Genomic DNA, 16233 nt, shown 5'->3' with positions numbered 1-16233 from the left:
TCTAGGCTCTGCAGTGGGGGTCGGGGAGGTCATCCCCTTCCCTGGGCTGGGAGCAGAAGCAGGAGGGAAAGGTGGTAGGTGAGACTGCTGGGATGTCGGGAGGAGGCACCCTCAAACAGGAAGACATTCCTTGCAGATGTAGTCCACCACCAACAAAAACTGGAACTCAGCACCAGCACCCACCAACTTCCAAGGAAGAAAGATCAGAGAGGAGGTCCTGGCTGCTAGAAACAACGCAGGTGGCTGAAATCAGGAGGGCACTTTTTTTTTTGCACAGTGTTTATTTATTTGTTTGTTTGGCTGCATTAGGTCTTAGTTGCAACACGAGACATCTTCGTTGTATCGTGTGGGATCTTTCTCTGCAACACACAGACTCTCTAGTTATGGTACACGGGCTTAGCTGCTCCAAGGCATATGGGATCTTAGTTCCCCGACCAGGGATCAAACCCATATGCCTTGCATTGCTAGGTGGATTCTTAACCACTGGACCACCAGGTAAGTCCCAAGAGGGCATTTATTATCCCACATGATATATTGGCTAAGGTACTTGAGAAGCTACTGTAACAAAAAGACCCCAAAATAAAGTCACTTAAATAAAGTAAAAGATTGTTTCTCTCTCAAATCATTGCTCCAGGGTGAGTGTGCCAAGGCCGATGGGGCTTCCAAAAGACTACATGTATGCTAAGTCGCTTCAGTCAATGTCTGACTCTGCGTCCCCATGGACTGTAGCCCACCAGGCTCTTCTGTCCATGGGATTATCCAGGCAAGAGTAGTGGAGTGGGTTGCCATTTCCTCCTCCAGGAGATCTTCTCGACCCAGGGGTCAAACCTGTGATTCCTGCATTGCAGGCAGATTCTTTACCACTGAGGCTCCAAAGGACTCTAGCTGTTGCAATTTTCCAGCTAGTGGGAACAAGGGAAGAGAGTGCCCAAGGCAAATGTCTTTTTTTTTAAAGTATAGTTGGTTTACAATGCTGTGTTACTTTCTGCCTGCTAAGTCTATTCAGTGGTGTCTGATTCTTTGCAACCCTACGGACTGTAGTCCTCCAAGTTCCTCTGTCCATGGGATTCTCCAGGCAAGAATACTGGAGTGGGTTGCCATTTCCTCCTCCAGTGGATCTTCCTGACCCAGGAATCAAACCTGCATCTCTTATGTCTCCTGCACTGGCAGGCGGCTTCTTCACCACTAGAGCCATGTGGGAAGTGTTAGTTTTACTGCACAGCAAAGTGAATGAGTTGTATACATAAGCATGAAAAGTGAAAGTGATTCTTTACTGTCTGAACCACGAGGGAAACCCACATATACATATATCCACTCTTTTTTAGATTCTTTTCCCATGTAGGTCATTACAGATTATTGAGTAGAGTACAATAGGTCCTTATCAGTTGTCTATTTTATATATAGTAGTGTGAAGGCAAACATCCTTAAGGAAATAATACAGAAATTGTAGGAATCACTTCTGTGTATGTCCCATCGGCCTGGACTTAGTCACATGACCACACCCAACTGCCAAGGATGCTAGAAAGGGTAGTTTGCAACTGGGGCTCCCAGATGTCCAACTAAAACTCAATACGTTTTATTACTAGAAGGATGACAGGAAGAATGGTCACGAGAGGACAGTTAACAATGTCAACCACAAGCAACAAGGAGTCTGGTGATAGGGTTTCTCCAAGGTTGATTAATTCAGTAGCTCACCAATGTCTTCATGTCTTCAAGGATCCAGTATAGTCTCAGGCTTGTTCCCTCATGGTCTCAAGATGGCTGCCACTACTCCAGCATCACACCCTTAGGCACTAAAGCAAAAAGGCAGAAAAGAGAATGTCAGAAATCCCGTTCTCCAACTGACTTCCTCTAACTCTCCTTGGCCAGAATAGCATTACGTGTCCATTCCTGCTCCAATTATTAGCAGAGGGAGTGGAATGACCAAAATTGACCTATAAGACCTGTTGAGAATCACCCTCAGGGCATGTGATATTTCTACTTCTAATCATTTCTAAGAATGTAGAGGACAACTTAACTAAAGGAAAAGCTGAACTGTGATGCAGTCCCTTTACAAGGCTCAGGCAACACTCTGATGCTGAGATGGACTTGCAGAGCTGTCCTGAGCTGGGGCAAGTTTCTAGGTCCTTATGGTCCACATTGATCTGTCACTGGAGACAGGCTGTCCCTGAAGAAATGACCTGGGATGAGCTAGTTTCTTCAGCCCAGGCAAATGAGCTCTTCTGGTGTTTCTGCCTCAGGAGCTTGGAGGAAGGATCTCATTGACTCAGCCCCAGGCCTCTGAAGATGGGCCGCCAGTCAGCTGAGGCCAGAGTCTGAGGAGGTGGGATGCAGAGTTTGGAGAAAAATCTACAACTGGGACTAATCGTCACTGCTGCCTGAAGAGCCCAGAAATAAACCCTTATACTTATGCTCAATTATTTTTACATGGGTATCAAGACAATTCAATGGGGGAAAATAGTTTTCTCAACATGTGGTGCTAGAAAACTGGATATCCACATGCAAACGAGTGAAGTTGGACCTCCCCACACACATCATATTTGAAAACCAATTCAAAATGTATTGTCATGTAAGGGTTAAAACTATAAGACTCAGAAGAAAACAGGATTTAATCCTTACCAGTTTGGATTAAGCAGTGGTTTAAATATGACACTAAAAGCACAAGTGACTAAAGAAAAAAATAGTTAAATTGGGCTTCATTAAAATTAAATTTGTTCTTATGTTTCAAAAGGACACCATCAATGAAGGGAAAAGACCAAACTCCCTGGCGGTCCAGTGGTTAGTCAGGACTCTGCACTTTCACTGCTGAGGTCCCTGGTCAAGGAACTAAGATCCCACAAGCTGCCTGGTGCAGCAAAAAAAAAAAGAGAACCCACAGAATGGAATAATTTATTTTTTCAGTGGAGGGGGGCAGGGCTTGTAGGTTCCTACTGCATGGCTTGTAGGATCTTAGCTCCTCGGCCAGGGATGGAGCTCTGTGCCCTGTGCGGTGGAAGCACAAGCACTGGACCAGCATGGAATTCCCTGGAATCGATTATGAATTTTTATCAATCATATATCCGATAGGGCACTTGTATCTGGAATATGTAAAGAATTCTCACAACTAAAAAGCAACAGTAAAAAGCAATTAAAAATGGATAATGGAATTAAAACATTTCTCCAAGGAAGATATACAATGACCGAAAAGTACATAAAAAGACGTTCAACGTCATTAATCATTTGGGGAATGGAACCAAAGCCACAGTGAGATACCAGCTTCACACCCACTCCAGTTCAGTTCAGTCGCTCAGTCATGTCCGACTCTTTGTGACCCTGTGAACCGCAGCACGCCGGGTCTCCCTGTCAATCACCAACTCCCGGAGTCCACCTAAATCCATGTCCACTGAGTCGGTGATGCCATTCAACCATCTCATCCTCTGTCGTCCCCTTCTCCTGCCCTCAATCTTTCCCAGCATCTGGTCACCTGATATGAAGAACTGACTCATTAGAAAAGACCCTAAGTATTGGAGTTTCAGTTTTGACATCAGTCTTTCCAATGAACACCCAGGACTGATCTCCTTCAGAATGGACTGGTTGGATCTCCTTGCAGTCCAAGGGACTCTCAAGAATCTTCTCCAACACCACAGTTCAAAAACATCAATTCTTCAGTGCTCAGCTTTCTTCACAGTCCAACTCTCACATCCATACATGACCACTGGAAAAACCATAGCCTTGACTAGACAGATCTTTGTTGACAAAGTAATGTCTCTGCTTTTTAATATGCTTTCTAGGTTGGTCATAACCTTCCTTCCAAGAAGTAAGCATCTTTTAATTTCATGGCTGAAGTCACCATCTGCAGTGATTTTGGAGACCAGAAAAAGAAAGTCTGACCGTTTCCACTGTTTCCCCATCTATTTCCCATGAAGTGATGGGACCAGATGCCATGATCTTCGTTTTCTGAATGTTAAGCTTTAAGCCAACTTTTTCACTCTCCTCTTTCACTTTCATCAAGAGGCTCTTTAGTTCCTCTTCACTTTCTGCCATAAGGGTGGTGTCATCTGCATATCTGAGGTTATTGAGATTTCTCCCGGCAATCTTGATTCCACCTTGTGTTTCCTCCAGCCCAGCGTTTCTCCTGATGTACTCTGCATATAAGTTAAATAAGCAGGGTGACAATATACAGCCTTGACGTATGCCTTTTCCTATTTGGAACCAGTCTGCTGTTCCATGTCCAGTTCTCACTGTTGCTTCCTGACCTGCATATAGGTTTCTCAAGAGGCAGGTCAGGTGGTCTGGTATTTCCATCTCTTTCAGAATTTTCCACAGTTTATTGTGATCCACACAGTCAAAGGCTTTGGCATACTCAATAAAGCAGAAATAGATGTTTTTCTAGAAACCCCCTAGGATGGCTATAATTAGAGAGATGAGACAATGACAAGTGTCAGAGAGATGTCATACATGGCTGGGGGACATAAAACAGTGTAGCCACTTTGGAAAACAGTTGGGAAATTCCCCAAAAAGCTAAGCATGGAGGCACCTCATGACTCAGAAACTCCCTTTACCTGCATATACCCAAGAGAGCTGAAAACATGTATCCACACAAAAACACGTATATAAGTGTTCTTTTTTTTGGCTGTGCCGGATCTTAGTTGCAGCACATGGGATGTAGTTCCCCAACCAGACATATAACCCAGGCCCCAGGCATTGGGAGCACAGAGTCTTAGCCACTGGACCACCAGGGAAGTCCCACATACATGACTGTTTATAGCAGTATCATCATTATAGCCAAAGGTGATAACAAGCCAAATATCCACCGACTGATGAATGGGTAGGTCCATACAATGGAATATTATCCTGCAATAAAACGGAAGGAAGTACTGCCACATGATATAACACAGATGAACTTTGAAAACATGAGGAGTGAAAAGAGCCAGACAGAAAAGGCTTTAGAATCGTTATGAATAGATTCATATGATTCTAATAGAATCATATGATACTATTTATATAGAATGTACCAAATAGGCAAATCCATAGAGACAGAAAATAGATTAGTGGTTGCCAGGGGCTGGAGGGAGTAAGGAAGGAAAGTGATTGCTAATAGAAAGAGTGGTTCTTTTTGGAATGATGAAAATGTTCTAAAATTAGTAATGATGGCTGCCTAATTCTGTGAATATACTGTAAAAAAGAAAAAACAATGGGGCAAATGCTAAGGTAATAATAATACTATTTTTAGATATATAATTTATGTTTTATATGTTATATATATTTACTTTATCTGTTTACCTTGGTCTCAGGGATGAGAGTAGCAAGGCCTTGTGGCAGTCCCAGCTTCCAATTTAGTGAAACCATTGATCTGTCCACTGTTGGAAACACTCCCCCTGCAAGTTGTAGGAAAAGCAAACAAAAATTCTGTGAGCGATTGCCGGGTATAGTCATGATTCCTGACTGTGTGTTTTGTTACAGGATATGTTGGTCTCTGATTCACAGACAGTGTAGCCTCTAAAGTCAGGACCCCGTTTTTCAGGGGTTGCTTCCCAACTTGTCATCCCTTGAATCTTCATGGTATGGGTCATGCCCCACTCTCTTTGACCAGCTGTTTCTTTTATATTTTAAAAAAATTTTTTATTTATTTATTTTTGGCCATGCTGGGTCTTTGCTGCTGTGCTCGGGCTTTCTCTGGCTGCAGAGAGTGGGGTCTTCTTATTGCAGAGGCTTCTCTTGCTGCAGAGCACGGGCTCTAGAGCATGCAGGCATCAGGAGAACATGGCATACGGGTTTAGCTGCCCCTGGGATGTGGGATCTTCCTGAACAAGGATCGAACCTGTGTTCCCTGCATTGGCAGCTGTGTTCTTAGCCACTGGACCACCAGGGAAGTCCCGAACCAGCTGTTTCTGAGTGGCAAAGTATCTTAGAGACAATAGGTTGCTAAGGGCCCAGTCCTCCCTGGCTTGTAGATGAAGCATGCCCAGTCTTTCTCGCCCAACTATCAAGCAGGACAGGGGCAGGGGAGCAGCAGCTGTGACCCCAGCTTGCTTTAAAGTCATGAGTGAGACGGGAACCCCATCCCCACCTCACTCCCACCCCCACCCCAGCTGAAATGTTTAGGAAGAGTTCATTTTACTGGAAAGGAAACAAGGATTGAATAGTGATGGCTGAGAGAGAGAGAATTTTACCGTCAAGATCCTGCAAGATAATATTCAAAACGGAAATGATGATGAACCAAAACAATGTGAATGGACTGAAAAATTATTGCTGTTGTTCGGTTGCTGAGTCGTGATGAGTCTTTTGCAAGCCCATGGACTGACGCCCACCAGGCAAGCTCCTCTGTCCATGGGGTTTTCCAGGCAAGAATACGGGAGTGGGTTGCCATTTCCTTCTCCAAGGGATCTTCCTGACCCAGGGATTGAACTCGAATCTCCTGCATTGGCAGGTGGGTTCTTTACCACTGAGCCACCTGGGAAGCCTGTACCAAACATCCCCGAACTTTATACTTAAAAATGCCTGAGAGGGGACTTCCCTGGTGGTCCAGCTGTCAAGACTCCACGCTTCCAATGCAGAGGGAGTGGGTTCAATCCTTGGTCCAACTAAGACCCCATATGCCTTGCGGCCAAAAAAAAATTATTTTTAAATGTAAAAACATACATTATATGTTATGCATATTTTACCACAATTAAGTTTTTAGAAATGATAATAAAAAAGGTGATGGGAAGTGTGAGGCCAGGTCAGGAATTTGAAAGCCATCCAACAGATATGTGTCAAGGCTGACTTGTGCTTAAAGGCCAGAAGTCCCAAACCAGAAGGTCCTCAAACTTCAGGGAAATCGAAACAGCTCACTATTTGCCTTTAGCAATTCACTGTTTTTAAAGCAGCATGGAACTCTCTCATGACAAAACTTTCTTGGTCTGAAAGACCACAGCTGACTCCAGTGAATAACTGTCTGTTTAACCAGGGGCGGGGGAAGGAAGGATGATGACAATGATAATGGTATGATTGATGATGGTAGTGGCAGTGGCTGCTAACATTTTCCAGCCCTTGTTCTCAGCCAAGCACTATCATGGCATGCTAAGTCACTTCAGTTGTGTCTGACTCTGCAATTTATGGACTGTAGCCCTCTAGGCTCCCCTGTCCATGCGATTCTCCACGCAAGAATACCAGAGTGGGTTGCCATGCCCTCCTCCAGGGGATCTTCCCAAGCCAGGGATCAAACCCGCCGTCTCTTACGTTTCCTGCACTGGCAGCAGCTTCTTTACCACTAGCGCCACCTAAGCACTTCTTATACGCTACCTCATGTACTCCACATTCAGCCTTTGAGGAAGGGTGTATGTTGACCCCACTTCGCAAGATCTGGAAACACCTTCTAAATCGGGATGATTCATTTGTAGTCAATGTCATTTTGACATTCGTCTTTCCACTTCCGTGTTTGGCCAGTCTGACTCCTGATGAAGCATGCGAGGTGAGTCCCCCTGGATAAGATCAGAGAAAGGCCAGCATGGGGACTGTGCCCCTGGAACCAGCTACCTGGCTTCCCTGCCCTCAGACCTCTGTTCTCAGCCAATGCTGCCGTCACCCTCTCTTCCATTTCTGCCTCTGCCTTAGCCTCACCATGCTGGGGCTCCAGGCTCCATCTCCTGGCAACCCCACCTCCCCTTTCACATCTGCATTCGTCTCCCCCAACCCCTGAGCCTCCCCATTCTGTTCCCTGTCCCAGGAAAGTCCCCACCTAACCAGAAACCTAAGAGAAGCCAAATAAACCTGACTATTTCTTCACCAGGAAACTCCACATCCTAGCCATACTGGAAAAACAAACATTTTTTTTTTTTTTAAATCAGAGTTCATGAAACCTCCAATTACTTTGCAATGTTTTGGCAGAGAAAAAAACAAACAAAAACCAGCATTTCACAAAATAGATTTCTGGCTATTGCAAAATGATCATCAACTGTCCCTACTTCCCAGAGAGACTGAAAGGAAAATTCATTTGCAAACAGCTTCTTACTTTCCATTTGGGTTTTAAATATATTCCAACCCCTAGTTCAATTACAGAAGGTCAGAACCGAGGTTGAGAGAAAATATTCACACAAAGAAAAGGAAGACAAGATCAGCATCCAGTCCAGAGCCAAGAAACTGCTGGAAGCCTTCAGCCCAGCCCAACCCTTTCTCATCAAAAAGCCACAGAATTTCAAGACTGAAAGTTACTGTAGACCTATTGGCCCAGCTGTTACATCCCTGGACAAGCATTTTCCCTTCCATTTGGATTGTCTATAAATTACCATGATTTGATATGTGAAAAAAAAACACTGGCGTTAACAATGGCTTAAAGAAGGTAAACTCTTGAGAAACCCTTAGACAGCAAGGAGATCAAACCAGTCCATCCTAGAGGAAATCAACCCTGAATATTCATTGGAAGAATTGATGCTGAAGTGGAAGCTCCAATACTTTGGCCACCTGATGTGAAGAGCTGACTCACTGGAAAAGACCCTGATGCTTGGAAAGATTGAGGGCAGGAGGAGAAGGGGACGACAGAGGATGAGATGGTTAGATGGCGTCACCGACTCAATGGACATGAGTCTGAGTACACTCTGGAAGATGGCGAAGGACAGGGAACCCTGGCATGGTGCAGTCCACAGGGTCGCAAAGAGCTGGACACAACTGAGTGATTGAACAACAAAAGAAGGCAGATTTTTTTCTCTTAGGTAAGAGGCCAGAGGTGGGAAGTTAGGGCTCAAGGATTTACCCACTCCCCAAATTCATTCAAACGGCCCAGGCTTTGGCTACTCTGTCCATTCACACTCAGTTTTCATCTCGCGGTCCAAAGCAGTTGCTCCAGCTCCTGCCATTGCACCCATACTCAGCCAGCAGACCTGACCCAGAGATCACTCTCATCACTTCTGCTCTCAAGGGGAACTGGGGGAAAAAAAAACACAAAAACAGTTGTTAGTTGGGAAGCCAGGTGCCCAACCAAAAAATCTGTTGCTATATAAGATAGAGAAATGGGTATTAGGGAGGAACTGGCCATGTCTGCCACAGAGGGCTCCTATGGAAAAATGCAAGTCATTTTATGACACAGATGTCCAGAATTCATTGTGCTGAAGCATGAAGAATGTCACATTTTGTTTTATTTGGAACTCGCTAGCATCTTGGGCACAGTTCCACTTTGTTGTTAATGCCAAAATCACATCTCAAGAAAAAAATGTAATGGCTTTTGGACTTGGCTGTTGGTGGACTCTGGACTGCTTAGGCTTGATTCTGCGCTCTCCTCTCACAAGGCAAATGGCTTTGGGCAAGTTACCTACCTGCTCGTGACTCAGTTTCCTCATCTGTAAAATCAGAGATGTGGTAGTCTCCAAAGATGACCCCAAACAGTCCCAGCCCCCAATACACACAGGCCCCTCCTCCATCAAGACCTGAAGCTTACATCTAACCCTTGAGTCTGGGATGGGACTAGGACCCAGCAGAGGCGCTGGGCATGCCACTGTGGGCCTGACGTTTAAGAAAACAGGCAGTTTCTACTTTTCCCCTCTTGTACCTGAATGCCATGCTGTGAGGAAGCCTAAGCAGCTGCCTGGACAGGCCCGCACGGATGATAACTAGGCTCCTAGCTCATCCAACAGTCTCCACCGAGCTCCCAGCCTCGTGAGGGAGTCCTGTGGGAAGGGGATTTTCTGGGCTATCCCTGTTGATGCCATGTAGAGCTGAGGGATGATCCTGCCGAGTCTATGAAATCGCAAACTGTGAGCAAGAAATGATTGCTCTTTTAAGCTGCTAAATTTGGGGTGGTTTTTAATGCAGCAACAGATGTTGTTGTTTAAGCACTAAGCTGTGTCTGCCTCTTTCGTGACCCCATGGACTGTAGCCCGCCAGGCTCCTCTGTCCATGGGATTTTCCAGGCAAGGATACGGAAGTGGGTTGCCATTTCCTTATCCAGGGCATCTTCCTGACCTAGGGATCAAATCCCCATCTCCTGCGTTGTAGGCAGATTCTTTACCACTGAGCCACCAGTGAAACACACAGCAATAGATGACCAGAAGGCAAATTGATATGTACAACTAGGATGCTGTTGAAATAAAAACTTTAAACATGTGGCACTGGTTTGGGAACCAGATGGTAGGAAGGGCCTCGAGGAAACTGTTAGTGAAGCTTAAAGAACCGTGAGGAGATTGCTATTGGATGCTGAAGAAAATAGGACCCCAAGAAAAACAAACATCATATATTAACACATACATGTGAATCTAGAAAAAGGATGTAGATGAACTTATTTGCAAAGCAGAAACAGAGGCATAGACATAGAGAACAAACATATGGACACCAAGAGGAAAGGGAGTGGGGGAAAGAATTGAGAGCTTGGGGTGACATATATACAATAGTACGTATAAAACAGTAAGAACGGCCTGTGCAGCCTGGGGAACTCTACTCGGGCTCTGTGGTGACCTAAACGGGAAGGAAATTAAAAAAACAGGATATAAGTATAATATGCAGAGCTGTACAGCAGAAGCTAACACATTGTAAAGCAACTATAATCCAATAAAAATAAAAATTAATTAACTGAAAATAAAATCTGAAGAAAAAACTAGGACCCCAGTAGGTAGCCAAGGTTGGATAAAAGCAGACACTTGTGAGTAGACTGAGTGAGTAGGTGGCCTCAGTTTCCTCATCTGTGGAATGGTGGTAATATAGCCGTCTTCCTCCCAGAGTGGTCGAAGGAATGGATGAGTTACGGTATGTGCACAGTGTCAGGCAAATAGCAAACATTCTCCTTTCATCATCAGCCGAACCATCTAATGAACAGATGAATGGGATTCATTGTAAAACCATAAGGTAGACAGAAAAGGCTATAATTAACCTCATTTTACAGATGAGAAAATTGAAGCTCAGAGGTATTAAAAAGGTTGCCAGAGACAGAATGGGTACAATTATTCTCATTTTACAGGTGAGGAAACTGAGGCTCAGGAAGTTAAGTAACAAACTCAAGGTCAAAGGCAGTGTCAAAGGCAGGCCCAGGCTTTCTCTCTGTCCTCAGTCACATCCCCCTCTTTAGGATTCTGCCCCAACCCAGCAGGATTTCACAGAAGGCACAGGTGGCCGCTGTCACCAATGGCCAGGAGGACAAGTGGCCTGAGATGATGGGAGGTTCTGCAGTAGCTTGAACCTTCTGGCTCAGGTCTCACCTGTTCAAGCGTTGCAGTGAGTCCCCTGGGAAATGTTGGCTCAGGCACGCCCCACTCTCCCAGTGGGCTGGGCACCTGCACCTGCCTAGGAGGATGGAGGTGGGGGTAGAGGGGGAGTGCGGGGGCAGGGGGGAAGGCTGGACTTGGAGACCCTCAGGACCTCACCCCCAGCTGGCTGGTGCACCATTATTGGGTCCTTTGGGTTTAAGGTGCTATATGGCTGGAATTTCGTCAAGAAACAGGAATTGCCCGGAAGGGAGTGTTAAAAGTTCCTAATGGGTAGCAGACAGCAAGGGCTGGGTGTCTTTCTGGATTTTTAGTCAAAGGATGTAGTCTGTTTGGAAGGAAGGGAAGTGGAAAGGCATGGAAGAAAAGTCCAGAGTGTGGAAGTCAGAGGCGGGGTGGACTGGCACCTACGGGAGGTTTTGGGGCGGGGGGGGGGGGGCGGCGGGGGGAGATTGCAATTCGGAAAGGCTCACGCGGATGAAGAACGTTCTTTGTGCTCGGCTCTGAGCTACATGAACCCGCCAGGTGGGGACGCCCAGCGGCGAGCCGTCCACAGGTCCCGCCCCGCGGACCCCAGCGCGGCCTCCGTGCAAGCTCTCCATCCCACCGACCTCCGGAGAACCAGGGGCGCAGAACTAGGGGGACCCGGCTAGACGAGCTGAGCGCAGCGGGGCAATAAACCGGAGAAAGGCCGACGCGGGAAGGAGCTGGAGGGGTACAGGACGAGGATTTTTGTCTTGAGTGCCGGGGGGCTCAGTGCTGCCTCCTGGGAGGCAGATGAGGGGTTTCGGAGGCGCCCGGGGACACCCGCCGCCTCCTGGGGAGTCTGCGGGCGCCCTCGACGACGGCCGCGGGGCGGAGGACGCAGGCCTCGGCAGGAGGACCCCTGCCCCTCATCGGCGCCCCAGCCAGCCTCTCCCGCCCTGGTTTAGGGCCCCCCGACCCCCAGATCTCGCAACCTCAGGGCTGTTCCCCCGGCCTGGAACCCTTCCTCCACGTATTTAACCCGCGTCCTGCCAGAGCCCCACAGCACTCGGGTCCAGCGTCCTCTCCCCTCCCCATCGAGAGGTCCGCAGGCTCCGACAGACAGACGCTGAACGAACCGGAACAGCTGGAGCGGCGGGGACCTGGGGCGCGGCGGGTCAGCCCCATCCCCCCTATGGACCCCCCACCCCCCGCCCGCCCCCAGGGGCGGCCACGTGGGTGGAGGCAAAGACCGCAGGACCCGGCGTGGCTGCAGGGAGCCCTTTCCTGGCCCGAGGCCGCCCCCTGCAGGCCAGAGCCTCCCAGCGGGCACGTTCCCTAGCTCGAAGCGCCCCTAAGTCTGATCACTGGCTGGGTGCGCCCCTGAGAGCCCCCCGCCCAACTTCTTCCCAGAATCCACGACTGTAGGTCTTGAATCAGACCGGGCGCCTCCTGGTGAACACTGGAGAAGGAGCGGCCGACCGGGAAGGCAGATGTGAATCTGCCAAGATCCGGCCTTTTGTCTCTGACCGCCCCCCCACTCCCCTGGGTGACAAGCGCACACTCTGGGCACCCACAACAGGCGCCCACACACATTCACCTGTGCCTGCTCAAACGCGTCCACAGCGCCCTATCTGGAAGTATGGCCCACCCTTCTGCCCACCTCACCTCACCTGGGTCATCCCCAGATGGTGGTCCCCAGGCCTTGCCTCCCCCCTCAATCCCTCTTGCTGCTCAGGTTAGCTGCAGGGCAGGGGTGCACGCCTGCTCAGTCCCTCTGTCCTGTCTCACCCCAGGGACTGTAGCCCACCAGGCTCCTCTAACCAGGGGATTTCCCAGACAAAGATACTGGAGTGGGTTGCCGTTTCCCCCTCCAGGGGAATCTTCCTGACCCAGGGATATAATCAGTCTCCTGTATCTCCTGCATTGGCAGGTTCTTTATCCCTGAGCCACCTGGGAAGTGAGGGCAGGGGTAGTATTGGTATTTCCCAGAATCCTCCAGGGATGCCCACCTTGCAGACTAGGCCCTTCCACTGCCTACTCACACATAACCCACTCATGAGCCAGGCCCCTGGCAACAGACTACGGAATAAGTTAGCACTGCTCTAAGAGTGGGGTTGATAATGACTAGCGTGACTGCTCCCTCGTCCCTGGCATTCTCCAGGCAAGAATCCAGTGTTCTTGCTGGAGAATCCCAGGGATGGGGGAGCCTGGTGGGCTGCTGTCTATGGGGTCACACAGAGTCGGACACAACTAAAGCGACTTAGCAGCAGCCGCAGCGTGACTGCACCTTAACTCAGCGAGAGGGGCTATGTTGGGTGGAATTTTAGGTCATGTGACAGACTGTGGTGGGGGAGGAGATCTCAGTAATGTCCCCCAACCTCTTTATTGACTAATTCATCATCTTTCCTCCTCGATTTGAAATGCCACCTGTATCCTTTGGTCTGTTTCTGGACTCTCAAATGGTTCCATTGATGTCCACTCTGCATTGGACAGGGCTTCCCAGGTGGCGCTAGTGGTAAAGAACCCACCTGCAATGCAGGGGACATAATGAGAGGCAGGTTCGATCCCTGGGTTGGGAAGATCCCCTGGAGGAGGACATGGCAACCCACTCCAGTGTTCTTGCCTAAAGAATCCCAGGGATAGAAGAACGTGGAGGGCTACAGTCCATAGGGTTGCAAAGAGTCGGACACGACTGAGTGACTGAGCACACATACACACACATAAACACAATTTACAAGAGTCCACACTTGGTGTTGCACAGTGCTGAGCTAGACAAATGCGTGTCAGGGGTCCACCATTATGGAATCACACAGAACACGTTCACTGCTCTGAACATCCACTGTTCATCCTTCTCCCTGCTCCCCTAGGACCCTAGGCCTTGATCTTTTTACTCTCTGTGTAGTTTTGCCTTTTCCAGAATGTCATATAGCTGCAATCATACAGTAAATAGCCTTTCCAGACTGACTTCTTTAACTAATTGATAGTTTGAAGTTACTCGACATCTTTTTTGCGGCTTGATACCAAAATTTCATTTTAGTGCTGAATAATATTCCGCTTTATGGATGTATATTTCACTACCATTCACCTATGGAAGGACGTCATGGCTGCTTTTTAGGTTTCAACAATTATGAAAACATTATGAAATTAACAATTTAATATTAATAAATTATGGAATCATAAAACTGCTATAAATATCCATGTACAGGTGTTTGTGTGGACATAAGTTTTCAAGTCCTTTGAGTAAAACCTTGGCATGTGATCGCTGGGGCTGCTTTGCATTCCCTCCAGCAATGAATGAGACTTCCTGCTGCTCCACCTCCACATCCGTGTTTGGAGCTGTGGGTTTTGTTCTGTTTTTCTGTTTTCTTGGATCTTAGCCATTTGGATTTTAATAGGTATGTAGTGGTATCTCACTATTTTAATTTGCAATTGCCTAAACTGAGGGACTGAACTGAATATGCATTATATTGGCCATCTTTTCCTATGCTTACTTGCTATATGTGTATCGTCTTTGGTGAGGTGTCTGCCTAGATCTTTAAACCATTTTAAACTGGGTCATTCTTTTTTTTTTTTCTCATTGCTGAGTTAGAAGCGTTCTTTGTATATTTCGCATATAAGTTATCAGATATGTGTTTTTCAAATATTTTCTCCCAGTGTCTGACTTGTCTGTTCATTCCCTTGATGGAGTTCTACTTTAAAAAGCCCGTGGTGGCTCAGTGGTACAGAACTGGCCTGTCCACGCAGGAGACACGGGTTCAGTTTCTGATCTGGGAAGACTGCAAATGCCGTGGAGCAACTAAGCCCGTGTGCCACAGCCGTTCAGCCTGTGCTCTCGAGCCCAGGGGCTGCAACGACCGAGGCCACACGCCCTAGAGCCCCGCTCCACAAGAAAAGCCACCACAGTGAGAAGCCTGAGCACCTCAAAGAAGGGTGGCCCCCACTCGCCACAACTAGAGAAAACCCATGCACAGCAACAAACACCCACCACAGCAAAAAAAAATTCTTAAAAAAACCAAAAATGCAGACACTTCCCTGGTGATCGAGTGGCTAAGACTCCATGCTCCCAATGCTGCCTGAGTTCAGTCGCTGATCAGGGAACCAGATCGCATATGCCAAAACTAAGGCCCAGTGCAGCCAAATAAATAAACATTAAAGAAAAAATAAGCCCATTGTTGGCCCTGCCTCTGCCTTAGCCTCTAATCCAGCTTCTATCAGTAATAAGGATATATTGATCCCTGACTTCCTTGTCTTCTTCTCAGTGGATCTGAACCTTTGCAGGAGAAAAGGGTCGCTGTGTTAAGCCCCTACTTCCACAAGTGTTGTAATGAAGATCGAATGCTTTTGTCTTTATAAAGCGGTTGGAACAGGGCCTGAAACATATTAAGTGCTCAATTGCTGTGGAAAATTATAATAACAAGCATTGCATCTTTTAACAGCGAATAGAGTCAGTCCTTCCCTTCCTCATTACTCTTCCTTTTCAGAATTTTCCTAGCTGTTTTCACACATTTACTCTTCTAGATGAGTCATTTGACTAATTTTTAAATATCCTATTTGGATTTTTTAAATGAGTAAGTGATTCAAGAAAAAAAAAAGGGCATTTTAATGATGTTGATTAGATTTCTCATTCAAGAATAAAGCCTGTCTTTTTACTTAAGTCTTTCTTCACATAGGACTTACACAATCCTTACCTGGGGTTATCCACGGGGGTGGTGGTGAAGGAGGAAACAGAACAGGCTCCCTCTTGAAAGCAGGACTCCATCTTGGGCTGGACTGTGGACTCTGAGCTATATGCCCAGTATCCGTGGAAACGACTTATCAACCGGAAAACCAGACCCCGCCTCTGCCCCCCAACATGGAAGAGCCCCAGGGCTCATACCTAGACTCTCTGTCTCCTATAAGAATACCCTAATCATCTGTGTAACCTAATAGAATCATACATTCTATTATGGTTATTGGGGTATGACCACAGGCCTATTGATAATTGTCCACTGTTAACTACCTAGGCTTAAGGCATATGAATCATGGATTAACTTTGTATCTTTCTTTTCTTTTGTTCAGACTAGTTTCAGGGAATTTGGGGAGGTGGGTTTGGGCACATACACTTAGGGTATATAAGGTT

General features: G+C 47.1%; 1 long non-coding RNA gene across 2 annotated transcripts; it reads right to left on the bottom strand.

The window, feature by feature from the left end:
* Positions 1-98: 98 nt before the first annotated feature.
* On the bottom strand, positions 99-15995 carry LOC104972597 (uncharacterized). 2 transcript variants are annotated; one of them, XR_001500423.3, is made up of 3 exons: positions 15803-15995; positions 5263-5357; positions 99-1793 (listed from the first exon to the last, which is right to left on the bottom strand). It is a non-coding gene; the product is annotated as an uncharacterized lncRNA (long non-coding RNA). The 2 variants fall into 2 exon arrangements; XR_001500424.3 differs by lacking the exon at positions 15803-15995 and adding an exon at positions 7264-11574.
* Between the last annotated feature and the right edge of the window lie 238 nt (positions 15996-16233).

Source organism: Bos taurus, chromosome 5, assembly GCF_002263795.3.
Source record: "Bos taurus isolate L1 Dominette 01449 registration number 42190680 breed Hereford chromosome 5, ARS-UCD2.0, whole genome shotgun sequence".
Classification (NCBI taxonomy): Eukaryota; Metazoa; Chordata; class Mammalia; order Artiodactyla; family Bovidae; genus Bos; species Bos taurus.
Note: the sequence above shows the minus strand (reverse complement) of the source record. Positions and strands in the feature narration are given on the sequence as shown.